Here is a 21034-nt window from a genome sequence, read left to right as displayed (position 1 = left end):
CACTGAGTGGGGTCCATGTTGTTGTTGTTGCTATGGTTGCGATTTCACTTCGCAAGAATGTGAGAGCCACAATAAACTCTGCTTCCACTGGTTTAGTTTAGATCCAACAATGGTCTGACCTAGTTCACATCCAAAATGTCTGGGCTCTCGGGATCCATGGCACATAGAGCCTCCACCAGTTTACTATTTCCCTAGCTAAAATCGTTAGGACATTTCCCCCAGCACGGCATCCAAAGTGCTGAAAAACAGTCATTTACACTCAACTACATAATCATGCTGACCCACTGTGCTTTCAACTACATACTTTTGCAGAGTTCTACTGATGAGTCTCCGTTGTTTGCTTAGAGCTGGTGTGCTCATGCCCTCCTGGAATTCACCCCTCATGCCCGACTTTGCCCCCAACGAATATACACAATGAACAGATTGTCAAACAGACAATGGTTCCTTTTGAGTTTCGGGGGATTTTTTAAAACTCGGTATGTATGTGTGTGTGTAAGAGAGATCCTAAGGTTTCAGACTGTATCCATCGCTGGTTTCCTGACTGTGGGGTTCCACTATTGAGGCGAGTGCTGTCCTGTTTCTAGCCAACACTGCCTGCAGCTGTAGAAAAGGGAAAATTTCAAACCTGCACCATCCCGTTTGTGAACTTCTACAGACATGAATCAAACCATATGGTCCACATTGTGCTGAATGAACACATTTGATCACGATTCGGGAATAATATAACAGTGTGGATTGAAAGGACCAAAGGTCAACCTAAGTTTAAATGGACCCACTAGTTGTGTCCCAAATGGCACCCAATTTCCTATATAGTGCAATACTTTTCCAGGCAGATGCCTTCATTCTCCTCTCTCCCTGCTCAGGACAGAGCCAACAGATTTGTGTAGGTCTCAGACAGCAAGTGCAGTCCTAAGTACACACATTTACAGACAACACACATCATTCAATGTACTTCCCGCTGTCAGAGTGCAGTGGCAAAAACTTTGGGCTACCATTAGCTGTATCATCCATTGTGATATGCAGATGTCAATGCTTTCAGATTCTTGGGGCAGCAGGTAGCCTAGAGAGTCATTGAAAATAAGAATGTGTTCTTAACTGACTTGCCTAGTTAAATAAAAAGGTACAAATAAAAATCTTCAATAATGAAGAAGCCTTTAAGTTTAAGCTGAAGCCCTCCTAGTCAACCTCCTCAAACTGTACCATCTATTACCATTATTCTTATTATCTCCCCTTTTTTGGGGGTGGGGGATTCTCCAACACTAGTGTCTCTAAGCCAAAACCAACACTTCCCCTATCAAGCTGGAACAAAGAAAGCCTTGGAGGCTCAACCAGAAACCAAAAGCAGCAGTTAAGGTTTGGCAGAGGGTCGGAAAAGGTGATTGCATCCCACAATAAAGATGCAAATAAAAAAGGCATGACAAAACAAATATTTATTAAGGCTTTCATGAAAGTATAATGAATCAATACAGCTTCATTGCAGATTTATCACCAACTCAGGACGCCGTAGAGAGCAGTCAAATTAGCTAATGGTGAATCATGAAAATTCCAAATCAGGCACCAGTTCACAAAAGATCATGGTGGAATGCTTCAGTCAGGCCATTTAAACCCTTGACCAATGAAGACCCATTCATATTCCTGTCCACCATTCAGGGAGAAACTACATTTAAGACAGACAGGCCAAGCTCCACCCCTGGAGCAAACCTAGCAGTCGTTTTGGTCGTCCATTTTGTTGTCCTTGCAAGGAGAGAGCTGCTGCTCCTATCAGCAAGGCAAAGAGAGTTCCAGTTCATCTCACATACAACTGATATCTGTAATACTGAGATTTTAGTATGCCACTCTGCGGAAAACCTGCCAGGTAGTTCTTCCTTCCGTTCCTCTGCACCTTCTTCCCCTCCTCTGATGATGACATCATCAACCTGCAAAACAAAGGGACACTTTGAGGGATCTTGAAGAGAGCTACCATACTCATATTTGCTGACTGTCTCTTACCAGGTTTCCTACTCATCAGATTTGGGTTACAAACTGTATGGATACTAGCAAGTATGTTAACAATGTTTTCCAAATTGGAAGGTAGGAAGATTTGTGAAGCACATCCAACAAAGCTCAATCTCTATGGCTTACTTATATGGGGTTCAAGGTTGGCTGCTATATGACAAATATTATTACATACAGTATCACATCAATCAAAACAGAATCTCTATGACTTGTGGAGAAGGACTGTTCAAAGTGTGCGTCATCATACCAGTTCTGTGTCGGGACCCGTGTGAACAGTGGATGCTCACTGAAGTGTTTCACCATCCAGTGAAGCACCTCCTCCATGTCTGTGTTGGTGTACACCAAACCCTGGGAGATCCCATAAAATGAGTTAAACAATGTCCTCATAAGTATAAACAGTAAACAGAAAGCCTTTGTCAAAACCTTTCAGATCCCAAAAGTAGACTAATGTTCAGATGAGTCCACGTCCCACATAATCTGTTCTAGATACAGATATATTACTGAATTCCACAGGAATGGGGAAAACAAGCACCATATGATCCTCATTTCAGTCTGTGCCAAATGTTTTCCATTCATTTGGGTTTTAGGTCCACTTTTAGACCTAAACATCTGACAAACTTTGATTTTAGAGTGAACAGTCACTTAAAGCTCCTACCTAGTGCAGCAGGTGACTGACACACACAAACATCATACCAACTGTGGTCTGTACTTTAAGTATCAATCTAGTTTGAGACAGGGGACAGATACTGGGGTCTACTTTAACAAACCTAATGCAAATGGTAAATCTTAGCGCTTGCACTAAGTCCATAAGTTTGTCGGAAATATTTGTGCCATTTTCACAGCAGGAATTATTGGCGCAATAGCTGGCGGTGGTGTGAAAAGGCTAGGTTTTGATTAATAAAAAAAGTGGTAGGTGTGACAAGGGCTTGACCATTCACTGGTCAATCAACATGTTCCATGGCTAAATACTGATGCGGCAGTTGTGTACGTTATTGTCTTTGTGTTGTCATCAACTCCAATTCGGCTGGGGGGCACGGAATATTCTCGTCCTAGTCCATTGTATTTTGATACTGTTTATTACAGTGTTGTGACTTTGTCTATGAATATTCAAGATCATTTACTGATCAATTAGTGGAATAATTCATTGATTTAATTTCTAAGAAATTTGGTAATCCTATCCAACTTAATCTAAAGAATCATTATGGGTTTTGATATAGAGAGACCCCTTGAAGTAACTATCAGTAGTTATCATTAAACATCAACAATAGTCTTAATCAACACTTAATTTACTATATTCTCATTCTGAATGGTCATTGAGATCTGACTTCAAGAATCCAATCTCTCACTAAGGCCTTCAATGCAACAACGGATTTACTTCAAAGTTTAATTACTAGACTAAGATGGAAAATTAGTTAGGTACAGTTAAGCATACGGCATGCCAATATTGGAATAAAACCTGAGATTGGCTTGTGAGTGTACACAATAAGTCCCTACTATATAGATATATATTAGTTCCTGAAAGGGGATAAGGAGCCCATAGATTCTAAACATGACTGGAATAAGATACATACATACATTACACTTTTAATAATATAGGAACAACAGTGTGGTGAGGCATTCATTTTGAGACATGGTGAAAAGGCCCACTTCGTGTTTGGTGCTATAGAACAAAAGAGGCGTCAGGCTAAATATTATTCTCTTGTCCCCCTTCCTTAAAATCAGCATATTTGGTGCCAGGATGTCTGGTTGACTAATTCTGTGTAACACATGCTAATCATAAAAAAAAGTGTCTAGTTTGACCCGTTTGATAATTAAGGGCCGTACGAGGAGGGGATAGGACTATGGCCCTTGTGGTAGACCTGGTTTGTAAGATAACCAAGGACATTTGTTTTCCCTCGTGGGGTCAGAGAGGTACAACAACAGTTGTACCATGTACAACATATGCCAAGATTTAGGGGATGGGGATTATCTAATTGTTAGGATTTTTTAGAATACTGCGGACCTACTTTCAATTTAGATCATCATGATTTAGTGACTGCAAAGAAAAATGTACTGATTGACTGGGATTTTTAAAACAGACTACCTTTCTGTTTTGTCTGCTTGGACTCAAGTGATTAGTATGGTTGTGTTAATCTTTTTGCAGGCAGTCATGTTCTTTAAATGAATGTATTTGCAATTTTGACGGTATAACATATTTTTCATTCATGTATTAATGTTTTGAGAAGGTGTAACGATCTTCTTCATCTGAGGAACAGGAAAGATCGGACCAAAACGCAGCGTGGTAAGTGTCCATTTTAATTTAATATAACTGAACACGAAATACAAAATAACAAAGTGAAACAACGAAAATTGAAACAGTACTGAAAGGTGACACAACACAAAACAGGAAACAACTACCCACAAACACCAGGTGGGAACAGGCTACCTAAGTATGGTTCCCAATCAGAGACAACGAAAGACAGCTGCCTCTGATTGGGAACCATACCAGGCCAAATACATAGAAAACATAGAAAAACAACATAGTGCCCACCCCAACTCACGCCCCGACCAAACCAAAATAGAGACATAAAAAGGAACTAAGGTCAGGGCGTGACAGAAGGCAACTACACGAAAATGCCTTTACTGATTTGTAAAAGGCCATTGAGTTACTGTGCGTCTTGTGAACTCTTGTAAATCGACAACATTGTTCCAAAAAAATGCTTTTATGCGATTGAGGAAAAACTATAAAACAGCATAGGTTACAGTAACAAATTACAGCAACAGTAAAATACATCCCGTTTTTGCTAAATATGTTTGGTGTTAGCAGTCAACATTGTTGTAATTGCTTCAACGAGTATAGGCCATACATGTCTTTACGCATACAAAAATAAATCACGTAAAAAATACTAGGCTCCCCTTAAAATGTAATGTATTGTGTATGTGTGAGGCACAATCGCAGTAAGCAAGATATAGGCCTATCCACCGTTGATATGGCATTATAGGACTGAATCATTTGAATATGTTTGAAGGAGCACATCCTTCGTAACTGGACAATTCGCTCTTTAGAAATGGGAATGGATACAAGTGAAATGAAGTAGGTAGGTAGGCCTATGAGAATTGGCAATCACGCAAAAGCATGATGGCGAAAGCCTCCAAAGTTGACCATTTAGAAATCTTCTATGGATAGGCTACTTGACTAATTCTTGGCAAGGTTTTTAATTGTGGCGGCAGGTAGTGTCACGCCATGACCTTAGTTATCTTTGTTTTCTTTATTATTTTGGTTAGGTCAGGGTGTGACGAGGGTGGTATGTGTGTTTTTGACTTGTCTAGGCTTTTTTGTAAATCTATGGGGTTTTGGTATGTCTAGGTATATGTAGGTCTATGGTGGTCTGATTGGGGATCCTATTTAGGTTGCCATTTTCCATTTTGGTTTTGTGGCTTATTGTCTATGTGTAGTTGCATGTCAGCACTCGTTCTATATAGCTTCACGTTCGTTTTGTTAGTTTGTTTAGTGTTCTTTCTTTCATTAAAGAAGAATGTATTCATATCACGCTGCGCCTTGGTCTCCTCTATACGACGAACGTGACAGAATAACCCACCAAACCAGCACCAAGCAGCGTGAAAAGGAGGAACAGCGCTTAATGGGGAAATGGACCGGGGAGGAGATATTAGATGGAGCAGGACTCTGGACACAGCCGGGGGAGTATCGCAGTCCTAAGGAGGAGTTAGAGGCAGCGAAAGCGGAACGGCGATACTACGAGGATAAATACCGGAGAATAGAGGAACAGCGACGATATGAAGGTACATGGCTAGCACGGAAGCCCGAGAGGCAGCCCCAAGAAATCTTTTGGGGGGGGGCACATGAGGAGATTGCATAGTCAAGTAGGTGACCTGAGCCAACTCCTCGTGCTTACCGGGTCAGGCACTGTGTATGCAGAGATGCGCACGGTGTCTCCAGTGCACTATTCTAGCCCGGTGCGCTCTATACCAGCTCCTCGCATTTGCCGGGCAAGAATGGGCATCCAGCCAGATCGTATTGAGCCCAGCTCTATGTTCTGGATCTCCAATGCGTCTCCACGGTCCAGTGTATCCTGTGCCTCCCCCCGCACTCGCCCTGGGGTGCGTGTCACCAGCCCGGTACCACCAGTGCCAGCACCACGCACCAGGTCTCCAGTGCGCCTCGGCAGTCCAGTACGCCCTGTTCCTGCTCCTCGACTCACCCTGAGGTGCGTGTCCCCAGCCCGGTACCACCAGTGCCGGCGCCAGGCACCAGGCCTATAGTGCGCCTCGTGCAGTCCATTACGCCCTGTTCCCCCTCCCCGCACTCGCCCTGAGGTGCGTGTCCCCAGCCCGGTACCACCAGTGCCGGCGCCAGGCACCAGGCCTATAGTGCGCCTCGTGCAGTCCAGCCGCTGGTGCGCCGCCTTCACCATGCTGTTTGTGTGAAGGGACCATTTCAGGTTGTCAGTGATGTAGAAACGTGAAACTTTTTACCCTTTCCACTGCAGCCCCATAGATGTGGACGTTCTCTCTCTGCTGTCTCCTGTAGTCCACGGTCAGCTCCTTCTTTTTGCTTGATGTTGAGGGAGAGGTTATTTTCCAGACACCAGACTGTTATGGGTACTTGGTAATTAGTTGCTCTTCAGTAGCTAACTATAAATAGGTTTTAATGTACAATCAGGGCTTTACCTAGACATTTCTGACAAGGTGGTAGTGATGTAGGCCTACGGTTGGGTAGGGGGTAGCATAGAGTCTTACATTATATCAAACAATGTAGCCAACACATTAGTTTACGTTTGATCGTAAATTAAATTGAGCTGGTCTAAATTACACTTTCATATTTTTCTAGGTTCAATTTAGGGGTCATTTCTCTGCCACATTCATACCAGTGTACTTTGACCTCAAATTGTGTGTATGGTACGCAAAATGCATGCAGGTTGTGTGCAAAATACATACAGATTTGGTCATGGCTGGATAGGCTAAGCTTCTGCTGTCAAAATCCATACCATAACCAACCTCGTTACTGCTAAGACATGCTTTTGGGGAGTCTAAAATCTCACTATTTGCGCAGAATGATAGTCATTTTTGAGCTACTTTTTAAAGACATAACTCAAATATTGCCACCCCTCCCACCTCAGTGCAAGTGAGCTGATGTTAGATAGGTAAATTTCCAAACCTGGCACAAAGGATGCAAAATGCCATAGCACCAGTTTTACATGCCGAGATAGTGAACCGAAACACGGAGGGACTACCTGGACCTGTTCAATAAGAAGTTGCACTAATGAATCCGTGTGCACTATTACATTTGACCCCGATCCCCCATTTTCCTATGATCTTTCAATCTTTTTCACAAAACATGCCTTGGTGTGGTGGCCTTAAATACTTTGAAGAGCAAAGGTCCCCCCCCCAAAAGGACAGATATAGCCCAAAACCAACATAGAGGTTTATCACCTGTGTCATTGTAGTTTACATTGGATTGCGGACAGATAGTGTCATTTGAACAGGGCTTTCTTGGAAAACTCAGCAATGGCACAGATTAGCATAGCAGCTGTTGTGTTCACGCCAGGAAGTGGGGAGGTGTGGAGGCGGGGGGAGGGTGTGTGTGGCGGAGGTGTGTGCATGTGTGTTCTGGGCAGATCGATTTTGCAGTCTAAACCGCCATAGTGGAAAATTCACTAGACCGCTCTTCTCTCCTCCCCCCCAGAAGAGATCAGGGTCTGGCATGGGCTCTGTGTCAGTGCTGCTGAGTGTGCAGGTAGCGCCTACAGACACACCCACGCGCATGTGAACAGATTAAAATCCTACATGCACAAGCCTCCCATTGTTCTCTCCATCCGCAGACTGTGTGTTCCCTTGATGAACCCCCCCCCCCCCCGCCCCATACGCTGTGCTCTATCCTTACCCCTTCCTTCAGTGTGTAGGTGTACTCCGCCAACAGTGTGGGACTGACATCCGCTACTTGCGCTTGGGTCTTCTTGAAGTGCGGCTCAGGAAACAGGAGAAACATCTTACTGAGCTGAGGAGAGAAATCAACAAAACAAATAGATCACAACGCAGACATGACCAGACAGACTGAGGCCACAGACCTATGAAACAAATTCCTCCTGCCGTTACTTCCTCTGGTACTTCTTTTACTGTGAAAGCAAGAAAACTATGCCACTAAATATTATCTTGTATTAAACCAGTGTATCAATGTGGTTATTATTCAAACCAGTCTATCAAGTATTATTATTTTTGTGAAATTAGTTAGCGCTATGTATTTCTCATAATATTTTGGTGTTAGTTGTCAGGCAGCCCAGGATGTAAAGGTGGAAATTCTCTAAGTGATTTTTATTAAGATAAAGTCCCTCTCGTCTCTACCTTTAACAAGGTGTACACAACTTACTACTATTAGTAAAACTGTTCCAGTTCACTCTTTTATTAGTTGAAATAACTAAAGACAGAAAAACAGGGGGATAATCATGGGGGACTGCCGTTGCCCCAGGGGGGTTTCGACTGGGCCACCCTTCACAAGATGGAAAAAACTTCACACTTTAATTAGTGCTCTGGCACAGAGGACAAAAAGAACAACGACATATTGGGGAGTATAGCGCCGTTTATACCCACACTTACATCATGCGTGTGGGTGCACAAATATCACTCAGGGGCTCCCGTTAATGTGTGTCCCTATGACTGAAAGTATATTTATGTGTGTGTTAGTCACTCTGTGTGTTTTTCCAAAGCACCTAATCCTCGGCACAAAATGGGCAGGTCTTAATGACATCATTGTCTGGATATTTGTGGTGCTCTGAAACTTTATTAACACTTGTGAGCGAGTCAAGTCGACAGACACTTTTTGCATTGCTTTCAGTTGTCAGCCCCAGGAGCCCACACTCAGAATGACTCCCTCTTAGGACAGCAATACACTATAGCATGTCATGAGTGAAATTTCCACTGCCTACTCCGTCTCTTTTCATATGTCATCATGTCAACGCATCTGTTCAAATTCAACCTAGGAGCTTTGCTCCAATGCAAGAAGTTGAAAGAAAATGAGTCGTATTATAATTTCTTGTTTGCTTTTACTTTTTCCTCTTGATTGGTTTTCCCTGTAAAATGTGTTGCGGTTTTAAATTCCTAAAGTTTGATTCAATCTAATTTAGGTTACTCGCCCTATGTTGTTGAGCAAACAGACACGGCACCTGACACATTTATGAAATTGCTTATTCCAGTTAATAATAAGCATGCACCTATTAAGAAAATGACAGTAAAAACAGTTAAATCCATGTGGATTGATGAGGAATTGAAAAAATGTATGGGTGAGTGGCAAATAAGTCTGGCTACACAACCAATTGACAAACGTATTGCAAATTGAGAAATCATGTGACTAAACTGAAAAAGAAGAAGACACTACACTATGAAACAAAGATACATGTCAAAGAATGATAGTAAAAAAGCTTTGGAGCACCTTAAATTAAATTTAGGAAAAAAAGGCAAACTCAGCTCCATCATACATTGAATCAGATGGCTCATTCATCGCAAAACCAACTGTTATTGACAACTACATTAATTATTTTTTCATTGGCAAGATTAGCAAACTTAGGCATGACGCTGACACTACACATCCAAGTATATCTGACCAAATGATGAAAGACAAGCATTGTAATTTTGCATTCTGTAAAGTGAGTGTGGAAGAGGTGAGAAAATTATTGGTGTCACTGTGGTCTGACAAGCCACTGTGGTCTGACAACTTGGATGGAAAATGACTGAGGATAATAGCGGACAATATAACCACTCCTATTTGCCGTATTTTCAATTTAAGCTGACTAGAATGTGTGTGCCCCCAGACTTGGAGGGAAGCAAACGTAAATTCCGCTACCCAAGAATAGTAAAGCTCTCTTTACTGGCTCAAATAGCCAAACAATCAGCCTGTTACCAACCCTTAGTAAACTTTTGGAATAATTTTTTGGGGACCAGATACAATGACATTTTATAGGAAACAAATTGACAAACTTTCAGCACACTTATAGGGAAGGACATTCAACAAGCACAGAACTTACACAAATGACTAATGATTGGCTTAGAGAAAGTGATGATAAAACGATTGTGTGGGCTGTTTGTTAGACTTCATTGTGGCTTTTGACATTATTGATTATAGTTTGCTGCTGTACACCCCTTGCTATATTGTGGATAAAGAGTTACCTGTCTAACAGAACACAGAGGGTGTTCTTTAATGGAAGTCGTTCCAACATAATCCAGGTAGAATCAGGAATTCCCCGGGGCAGCTGTCTAGGCCCATTACTATTTCCAATCTTTACTAATGACATGCCACTGCTTTGAGTAAAGCCAGAGTTTCTATGTATGCGGATGACTCAACTCTATACATGTCAGCTACTACGGCGACTGAAATGACTGCAACACTTAGAGAGTTGCAGTTAGTTTCAGAGTGGGTGGAAAGGAATAAGTTAGTCCTAAATATAAAAAAAAAAAAACTAAAAGCATTGTATTTGGGACAAATCATTTACTAAACCCTAAACCCCAACTAAATATTGTAATAAGTAATGTGGAAATTGAGCAAGTTGAGGTGACTAAACTGCTTGGAGTAACCCTGGATTGGTCAAAACATATTGATACAACAGTAGCTAAGATGGGGAGAAATATATAAATAATAAAGAGCTACCTGTAACTGACAGTTAACCTGTAAGTCTATGTTGTTGTCTTTTGTTTGAATTGTTTACGTGTCCGCTGTGCGGGGGAAATGATAAGACAAGCGGAACTACGTAGCTAATACTGTTGTAACGGGGATCCTTATTGTAGCAACACACTTTTGGAGGGAAGGCAATCCAGCGCTGTGTTAGCTAAGTTTTCATGTTTTCATCGGGTGTAGTTCGTAAAGGTTGAAGCGTGTATGTTAAACGTTATAATAATTAAGGATGAAGTGTGAATTCATGCCAGGAATAATAAGTGTGAAGTTTGATTTCCTCCCTTCTGTAATAAGCAGCTGTAACAGTATAACTTTAGACCGTCCCCTCGCCCATACCCGGGCGCGAACCAGGGACCCTCTGCACACATCAACAACAGTCACCCACGAAGCATCGTTACCCATCGCTCCACAAAAGGCTAAAATCTCTGTGTTGTGACATAAGGGTTAGAAATCATTATCTATTGTTACTCTCCGGTTATAGAGATAAAAACCAAGCTGCTGTACTGGTCACATTGGTCCCGGTTGGTGCTGATCAAACACTTCCTATTGTTGGTGCTTCTCAAACACTTCCTATTGTTGGTGCTTCTCAAACACTTCCTATTGTTGGTGCTTCTCAAACACTTCCTATTGTTGGTGCTTCTCAAACACTTCCTATTGTTGGTGCTTCTCAAACACTTCCTATTGTTGGTGCTTCTCAAACACTTCCTATTGTTGGTGCTGATCAAACACTTCCTATTGTTGGTGCAGATCAAACACTTCCTATTGTTGGTGCTGATCAAACACTTCCTATTGTTGGTGCTGCTCAAACACTTCCTATTGTTGGTTCTGATCAAACACTTCCTATTGTTGGTGCAGATCAAACATTTCCTATTGTTGCTACTAGAGGGTTGTAAACTACCTGATATAGACAGGGTGATTTTACTCACTGAAAGGTTATGAACATATTTTATATCACAGATGTTCCATTATATTGACCAGATAGTCCATTGGCCACTCTAACAATGAATGAGAGGGCAGCTACGCGTGTGCTATCCGGGATCCTTGGGACGTCCCTACCCCATTGAAGTTGAAATTGAAAATGGTTAAAGTATCAGGTTGGAGTTACAGATTAGGGTAGGGACATCCCAAGGACACCACATAGCACAACTCCGATATAAAGTGTTTTTTCCCGGGATGTCAAGTGTCCTACTTATATCAGAACAACCTAAGCATTACAAAACTTCTATTCGACCAAATAAAAATCACGTAGCAAATAAGCCGTTACATTTTTTGGGACCAAATTCAACACTCTCATTGACCTCCATGGTAAGCGGAAAAAACAAAAAAACGCCACCTGCTGGAGAAGACATTTTGGGCCGAGTTACCCGTCTCACTTCGCCTCTTTCACTCTGTTTGTATCCCCTATTTTGTGATATACAGAAATATTTATATTGTGGTTGATAGTAATTATTAAAAAACGTGTCCTTCCTAAGGTGGATAACTTCACATAACCTCAATGCCCAATGAAAGCTGTACAAAATTGTAGCAAACATCATTTGAATTTGAGCATCACCAGGAAACAAAACATTTAGAAAACTTGCTGAAGGGATCAAGTGCTGTATTATTTAGAGGTGGGATGTTTGACAGACGTGTCTACAAATAAATATAAACACGATAAATACAAGGTAGAAGTGTTATGTGGGTGACAACCTTAGACTGTCTTTGGCTACCTCATCATCAACATTGAAGTGTATAAAAACATTTTTTTTTAATTGTTAGAATACACTTCACACAAAAAAAGAAAGAGGGGAAAAGGAGACAAAAAATGTGGAACAGGGGAGGGGAAAACAGTTAAATACCTGTCCCTTGGAGAAGAAGTTGGGCAGGTACCTCATGGTGTTGCACCGTAAGCAGGCAACGTTCCCGTAGCTGAAGCACGCAGGGAGCGGATACGGTCTTGGACGTAATCTGCCACAGATCTCCAGGCCCAGGATCAGTTGGTTTGGGAAGAGTAGGGATAACTACCGGAAACAGGTGGCTAATACAGAGTGGGAAATACCACTAAAATAGAGTCTACTATGGCTGTGGAAAAGGAGAGGATACTGAATATTGAAAGCCCTATTCTGATTCTGAATGCTTTCCTTGCATTAAATCGATATACAAGACTCATTCAATACAGCGACAATACTGTACAAGATCATCCTTTTGGTTAATCCAGGAATATAGACAGACAGGCCAACAAGTGATATGTTTCTATCCCTCTGTACAGATACAGATCTACTACTCACACCACTCCTCTCAGGATCCCTCCCACCTCTCCTTTCTTCACTGCCTCAGCATAGGACAACTTCTGCACTACTCTAACCCTGGAAACCTCAACCTGCCTCTCTCGCACAGGACATGTTTGATCCCCAGCCCCATGGGCATCCCTACAATGAACACATTCCACTACTTTCCCCAATGCTACACATGATTTTGTCTCATGCCTTTCTGCACACTTCTCACACCTAGGAACCTCCCTCCTACACACTGCTGCCACATGACCATAAGCTTGACACCTGTAGCGAGACAGAGGGCTACCTCGCTTCTAGTCCTTAAGAAACTTTTGCAGTTTTTTACCTTTATGTAACTAGGAAAGTCAGTTAAGAACAAATTCTTATTTTCAATGACAATGGGTTAACTGCCTTGTTCTGGGGCAGAACAACAGATTTTAACCTTGCCAGCTCGGGGACTTGATCTTGCAACCTTTCGGTTACTAGTCCAACGCTCTAACCACTAGGCTACCTGCCGCCCCATTTTCTGGGCTAACATCCTTTGTCCGCACCCCCCAAGGCATTTGAACTGGTTCCAGACACCAACCCAACAAAGCCACCTCAGGGAGAGGGAGTTGGAGCGGTCTTCTAGTCAGACTTCGGGGCAAGGGTTGCTTTCCGGAGAGACATCAGGGATTGTAACATACTGTTTCATGGAAACATGGCTCTCTCAGGATATTCTGTCGGAGTCGGTTCAGTCACCTGGATTCGCAGTGCATCGCGCCGACAGGAATAAACATCTCTCTGGGAAGAAGAAGGGCAGGGGTGTTTGTTTCCTGATAACGCCTCATGGTGTAATTGTAACAACATGCAGGAACGCAAGTCTTTTTGTTCACCTGACCTATAATTCTTCAACCATGTTATCTCCCAAGAGAATTCTCTTCGGTTATTGTCACACCCATGTATATCCCCCCTCAAGCCGAAACCACGACGGCCCTCAAGGAACTGGATGCAAACTGGAAACCATATATCCTGAGGCTGCATTTATTGTAGCTGGGGATTTTAATAAAGAAAATTTGAGGAAAAGGCTACCTAAATACTATCAGCATATCGACTGTAACACTCGCGCTGGAAAAACACTGGACCATTGTTACTTTAACTTCCACGATGCATACAAGGCCCTCCCCCGTCCTCCTTTCGGCAATTCTGACCACGACTCCATTTAGCTCCTCCCTTCCTTTAAGCAGAAATTCAAACAGGAAGTACCTGTGCTAAAGGACTATTCAACCCTGGTCTGACCAATCAGAATCCATGCTTCAAGATTGTTTTGATCACGTGGACTGGGATAATTTCCGGGTAGCCTCAGATAATAATATCGACTTATACACTGATTGGGTGTGTGAGTTCATAAGGAAGTGTATAGCAGATGTTGTAACCACTGAATATTAAAACCTACCCTAACCAGAAACTGTGGATAGATGGCAGCATTCGCACAAAACTGAAAGTGCGTACCCCCGTATTTAACCGTGGCAAGGTGACTGGGAATATGGCAGAATACAAACAGAGTAGTCATTCACTCCCCAAGGCAATCAAACAAGCAAAATGTCAGTATAGAGAAAGTGGAGTCGCAATTCAACGGCTCAGACACAAGACGTATGTGGCAGGGTCTACAGACAATCATGGACTACAAAAGGAAAACCAGCCACGTCGCGGACACCGACATCTTGCTTCCAGACAAACTAAACACCTTTGCCCGCTTTGAGGATAATAAAGTGCCATCGACATGGCCCACTACCAAGGATTGTGGGCTCTCCTTCTCCGTGGCCGACGTGAGTAAGACATTTAAACGTGTTAACCCTCGCAACCCTGCCGGGCCAGACAGCATCCCTAGCCGCGTCCTCAGAGCATGTGCAGACCAGCTGGCTGGTCTGTTGTCCCCACTTGCTTCAAGATGGCCACCATTGTTCCTGTACCCAAGAGTGCAAAGGTAACTGAACTAAATGACTATCACTCCCTTCTGTCATCATGAAGTGCTTTGAGAGACTTGTCAAGGATCATATCACCTCCACCTTACCTGTCACCCTAGACTCACTTCAATTTTCTTACCGCCCCACTGCTCTGTCCCGTCTGGACAAGAGGAATACCTATGTAAGAATGCTGTTCATTGACTATATCTCAGAATTTAACACCATAGTACCCTCCAAGCTCATCACTAAGTTTGGGGCCCTGGATCGCAGCCCTGCCCTGTGCAATTGGGTCCTGGAATTCCTGACGGGCCACTCACAGGTGGTGAAGGTAGGAAATAACATTTCCACATCACTGATCTTCAACACTGGGGCCGCAAAGAATGTGTGTGCTAGCCCGCTACTGTAGTCTGTTCACCCACAGCTGCGTGGCCAGGCACGCCTCTAACTCAATCATCAAGTTTGCAGACAGCACAAGAGTAGTAGACTTGATTACCAACAACGATGAGACAGCCTACAGGGAGGAGGTGAGGGAGTGTGGTGTCAGGAAAATAACCTCTCACTGAACATCAACAAAACAAAGGAGATGATCCTGGACATCAGGAAAAAGCAGAGGGAGCACCCTTACTAGCCACATCGACGGGACAGCAGTGGAGAAGGTGGAAAGTTAAGTTCCTCGGTTAAGTTCCATATCACTGACAAACTGAAATGGTCCACCCACACAGACAGTGTAGTGAAAAGGTGCAACAGCGTCTCTCCAACCTCAGGAGGCCGAAGAATTTGGCTTGTCACCAAAAACCCTTACAAAATATTTCAGATGCATAATTGAGAGCATCCCGTTGAGCTGTATCACCGCCTGGTGCGGCAACTGCACCGCCCACAACCGCAGGTCTATCCAGAGGGTGGTGCACAACGCATCACCGGGGGCAAACTACCTGCCCTCCAGGACACATATAGCACCCGATGTCACAGGAAGACCAAAAAGATCATCAACCACCTGAGCCACTGCCTGTTCACCCCGCTACCATCCAGAAGGCAAGGTCAGTACAGGCGCATCAAAGCTGGGACTGAGAGACTGAAAAAACAGCCATCACTAGCACAGAAAGGCTGCTGCCTACATACAAACTTGAATTAATTAGCCACTTTAATAAATGGAACACATTCTTATTCCATTCCTTTACTTAGATTTCTGTGTTTTAGGCATTTGTTGTGGAATTGTTAGATATTACTTGTTAGATATTGCTGCACTGTCAGAACTAGAAGCACAAGCATTTGCTACACTCGCAATAACATCTGCTACCCATGTGTATGTGACCAATAAAAATGTATTTGATTTGTAACTTAATGTATTCGGCACCAAAGCTCGTACAGGATAACTTATATATCCTAACATCACTTTGTCAGCCAAAGACTTCCAAAACTCAAAAGAACAAACAATGACTCTGTTTCACCACTCATACCACCCTGTCTGCGTCGCACCAAACGACGAGCATCACAAACACTGGGAATCTTCCCCTTCAGTTGGTCAACTTTTACATTTACTGCACCCCAGTAATCAGTCCTTTCAATGGCGCCCTTTTCTTGAGAGCAAAAACAATTCACATTTCTTGCCCCCATTCATTTAACGTGGAGAGCCTCTGACCAGCAGAAATGCAAACAATTATCACAAGATCACTTTTGGTTACCCTCGCCAATTCCACAGCACCCAACTCTGATTACATCCACCCTGAAACCACAAATGGATCAGCCAAAAGGCAAGGGTCCACTTTTCCTAAAAACCTCCCTCCTACTGTCACAGACTCATCTTTATCCTGACCCCCGGGGCAAGCCTCGGGCTCCGAGAACTTCACCACACCTACCACTTATGATACTTCGAACTAATTTACTTCCATCTCTCTCTATTTCTCTCTCTCACTCTCTCTCTCTCTCTCTCTCTCTCCATTCCTCCGACGTATTCCAAGTATACTTCTCCTGACGTACATCTTGTTCTTCTCAAGGGACGCCATTTAATCGGCTGTCACAATCTTCGTACAATCAGCACGAACCCCTCCGGATGTCCCCCATGTTAGTTGTCGGTCGCTTCCCTTCCTTCGCTTCCCTCGGCTGCCCAGTGACACGAGCCTACCAGACGAGCTAAACTTCTTCTATGCTCGCTTTGAGATAAATAACACTGAAACATGCATGAGAGCACCAGCTGCTCCGGAAGACTGTGTGATCACACCCTTCGCAGACGATGTGAGTAAGACCTTTAAACAGATCAACATTCACCTGGCCGCAGGTCCAGACGGATTTCCAGGACGTGTACTCCGAGCATGTGCTGACCAACTGGCAAGTGTCTTCACTGACATTTTCAACCTCTCCCTGTCTGAGTCTGTAATACCAACATGTTTTAAGCAAACCACCATAATCCCTGTGCCCAAGAACACTAAGGTAACCTGCCTAAATGACTACCGACCTGTAGCACGCAGGTCTGTAGCCATGAAGTGCTTTGAAAGGCTGGTCATGGCTGTCATCAACACCATTATCCCAGAAACCCTAGACCCATTCCAATTTGCATAACACCCTAACAGATCCACAGATGACACAATCTCTGTTGCCCTCCACACTGCCCTTTCCCACCTGGACAAAAGGAATACCTATGTGAGAATGGTATTCATTGACTACAGCTCAGCGTTCAACACCATAGTGCCATCAAAGCTCATCAATAAGCTAAGGACCCTGGGACTAAACAACTCCCTCTGCAACTCGATCCTGTACTTCCTGACAGGCTGCCCCCAGGTGGTAAGGGTAGGTAACAACACATCAGCAACACTGATCTTCAACACAGGGGCCCCTCAGGGGTGCATGCTCAGTCCTCTCCTGTACTCTCTGTTCACTCATGACTGCTCGGCCAGGCACGACTCCAACACCATCATTAAGTTTGCCGATGACACAACAGTGGTATGCCTGATCGTAGACAACAACGAGACAGCCTATAGGGAGGAGGTCAGAGATCTGGCCGTATGGTGCCAGGACAACAGCCTCTCCCTCAATGTGACAAAGGAGATGATTGTGGACTACAGGAAAAGGAGGACCGAACACACCCCCATTCTCATCGACGGGGCTGTAGTGGAGCAGGTTGGGAGCTTCAAGTTCCTTGGTGTTCACAACACCAACAAACTAACATGGTCCAAGCCCACCCCAAGACAGTCGTGAAGATGGCAAAACAAAACCTATTCCCCCTCAGGAGAAAAGATTTGGCATGGGTCCTCAGATCCTCAAAAGGTCCTCAAAAGGTTCTACAGCTGCACCATCGAGAGCATCCTGACTGGTTGCATCACTGCCTGGAATGGCAACTGCTCGGCCTCTAACTTCAAGGTACTACAGAGGGTAGTGCGTATGGCCCAGTACATCACTGGTTGAAAGCTTCCTGCCATCCAGGACGTCTACACCAGGCGGTGTCAGAGAAAGGCCCTAATAATTGTCAAAGACATCTAATCAAATGGCTACCCAGACTATTTGCATTGCCCCCCCCTCCTTTTACACCGCTGCTACTCTCTATTGTTATCATCTCTGCATAGTCACTTTAATATCTACCTACATGTACATATTACCTCAATTATCTCGACTAACCGGTGTCCCCGCACATTGACTCTGTACTGGTACCCCCCTGTATATAGTATCGCTATTGTTATTTTACTGCTGCACTTTAATTACTTGTTATTTTTGTTTCTTATTCTTATTCAAATGTTTTATTTTTATACTGCATTGCTGGTTAGGGGCTCGTAAGTAAGCATTTCACTGTAAGGTCTACACCTGTTGTATTCAGCACAAAATTCGATTTGATTTGAGATTTGATTTGATTTAAAACAAAATACAGAACACAACTAATCCTAATATATTCACAATTCAATCAGAGCTACACAGGTCTGGGAAACTGAGAGGACGGAACTGTTCCAGCCAGTACTTCATGTAGCTTCTTGCTTGTGACGTCCCGCAATACCAAGAATATCTCAGCTGCGACAATTCTTCCTGAGTTCTTCTACCTAATTCATTGATACAATCACAGACCGTTATTATACAATGCAGCCTGTAGTGGAGCCAATCTACTACAGTTTAAGTCAGCAGTTTACATACACTTAGGTTGGAGTTATTAAAACTTGTTTTTCAACCACTCCACAAGTTTCTTGTCAACAAACTACAGTTTTGGCAAGTCGGTTAGGACATCTACTTTGTGCATGACACAAGTAATCTTTCCAACAACTGTTTGTTGGCACCAAAAAGTAGCTTAGAAAATTCCAGAAAATTATGTCATTTCTTTAGAAGCTTCTGATAGGCTAATTGATATAATTTGAATCAATTGGAGGTGTACCTGTGGATGTATTTCAAGGCCCACCTTCAAACTCAATGCCTCTTTGCTTGACATCATGGGAAAATCAAAAGAAATCAGCCAAGACCTCACAAAAAAAATCGTAGACCTCCACAAGTCTGGTTCATCCTTGAGAGCAATTTCCAAACACCTGAAGGTACCACGTTCATCTGTACAAACAATAGTATGCAAGTATAAACACCATGGGACCACGCAGCCGTCATACTGCTCAGGAAGGAGACGCATTCTGTCTCCTAGAGATTAATGTACTTTGGTGTGAAAAGTGCAAATCAATCCCAGAACAACAGCAAAGGACCTTGTTAAGATGCTGGAGGAAACAGATACAAACGTATCTATATCCACAGTTAACCGAGTCCTATATCAACATAACCTGAAAGGCCGCTCAGCAAGGAAGAAGCCACTGCTGTCACGACTGGCTCCTGTCCCTGTTCGGGCAGTGCTCGACAGTCGTCGTCGCAGGCCTACTTGCTGCCACTGATCCATTTTTCCTTTTCGTTTGTGTCTGTCTGTTTATCCTTTACAAATGTGTCCTATTTGTTAATTTCGGTGGGTTTATTAACCTCCGCTGCCTGTTATTCTGTGTGTGGGATTATTTGCTGTTGTTGCTATGTTAGGGGTGCATGTTTGCGCCACAGGGTTTTCTTTCTCACGGTCATTGTACCGTTTTGGACTGTAATTAGGAGTAGAGGTTTCTCCTTCGTGTGTTGAGTTTATTCCCTGTGTGTGGGGACTTCGTTTTGGCGTGTTCCTCCACCTGTTGTTGTTGAGTTGGGACTTCTAATAAATGATTGTGCTATTGGGACTTCCTTGCTCTCCTGCTCCTGACTCCTGCACCTCCCTCCACTTAGGAGGCACATAACAACTGCTCCAAAACCGCCATGAAAAAGCCAGACTACGGTTTGCAACTGCACATGGGGACAAAGATTGTACTTTTTGGAGAAATGTCCTCTGATCTGATGAAACAAAAATAGAACTGTTAGGCTATAATGACCATCATTATGTTTGGAGGAAAAAGGGGAACGCTTGCAAGCCGAAGAACACCATTCCAACCGCGAAGCACGCGGGTGGCAGCATCATGTTGTGGGGGTGCTTTGCTGCCGGAGGGACTGGTGCACTTCACAAAATAGATGGCATCATGAGGGAGGGCAATTATGTGGATATATTGAAGCAATATCTCAAGACATCAGTCAGGAAATTAAAGCCTGGTCTTAATTGGGTCTTCCGAATGGCCAATGACCCCAAGCATACTTCCAAAGTTGTGGCAAAATGGCTTAAGCACAACAAAGTCAAGGTATTGGAGTGGCCATCACAAAGCCCTGACCTCAATCCCATAGAAAATTTGTGGGCAGAACTCAAAAAGGCGGCCTACAAAACCTGACTCAGTTACGCCAGCTCTATCAGGAGGATTGGGCCAAAATTCACCAAACTTATTTTTGGAAAGTTTTGGAAGGCTACCTGAAACATTTGACCCAAGTTAAACAATTTAAAGGCAATGCTACCAAATACTAATTGAGTGTATGTAAACTTCTGACCCACTGGGAATGTGATAAAATAAATAAAAGCGGAAAGAAATTATTTTCTCTACTATTATTCTAACATTTCACGTTCTTAAAATAAAGTGGTGATCCTTACTGACCTAAGACAGGGAATTTTTACTAGGGTTAAATGTCAGGTATTGTGAAAAACTGAGTTTAAATGTATTTGGCTAAGGTGTATGTAAACTTCCGACTTCAACTGTAAATATGGATTTACTGCTGTATTGTATCAACGCAAATGCAGTTGTATAAAGTACTTAAGTAAAAATATGTTAAAGTAC

General features: G+C 43.3%; 1 pseudogene; it reads right to left on the bottom strand.

The window, feature by feature from the left end:
- Window positions 1-1786: 1786 nt before the first annotated feature.
- On the bottom strand, window positions 1787-16855 carry LOC109872596 (tRNA (guanine-N(7)-)-methyltransferase B-like; annotated as a pseudogene).
- Window positions 16856-21034: the final 4179 nt, after the last annotated feature.

The sequence above is a fragment of the Oncorhynchus kisutch genome, linkage group LG1, assembly GCF_002021735.2.
Source record: "Oncorhynchus kisutch isolate 150728-3 linkage group LG1, Okis_V2, whole genome shotgun sequence".
In the NCBI taxonomy this organism is placed as follows: domain Eukaryota; kingdom Metazoa; phylum Chordata; class Actinopteri; order Salmoniformes; family Salmonidae; genus Oncorhynchus; species Oncorhynchus kisutch.
Note: the sequence above shows the minus strand (reverse complement) of the source record. Positions and strands in the feature narration are given on the sequence as shown.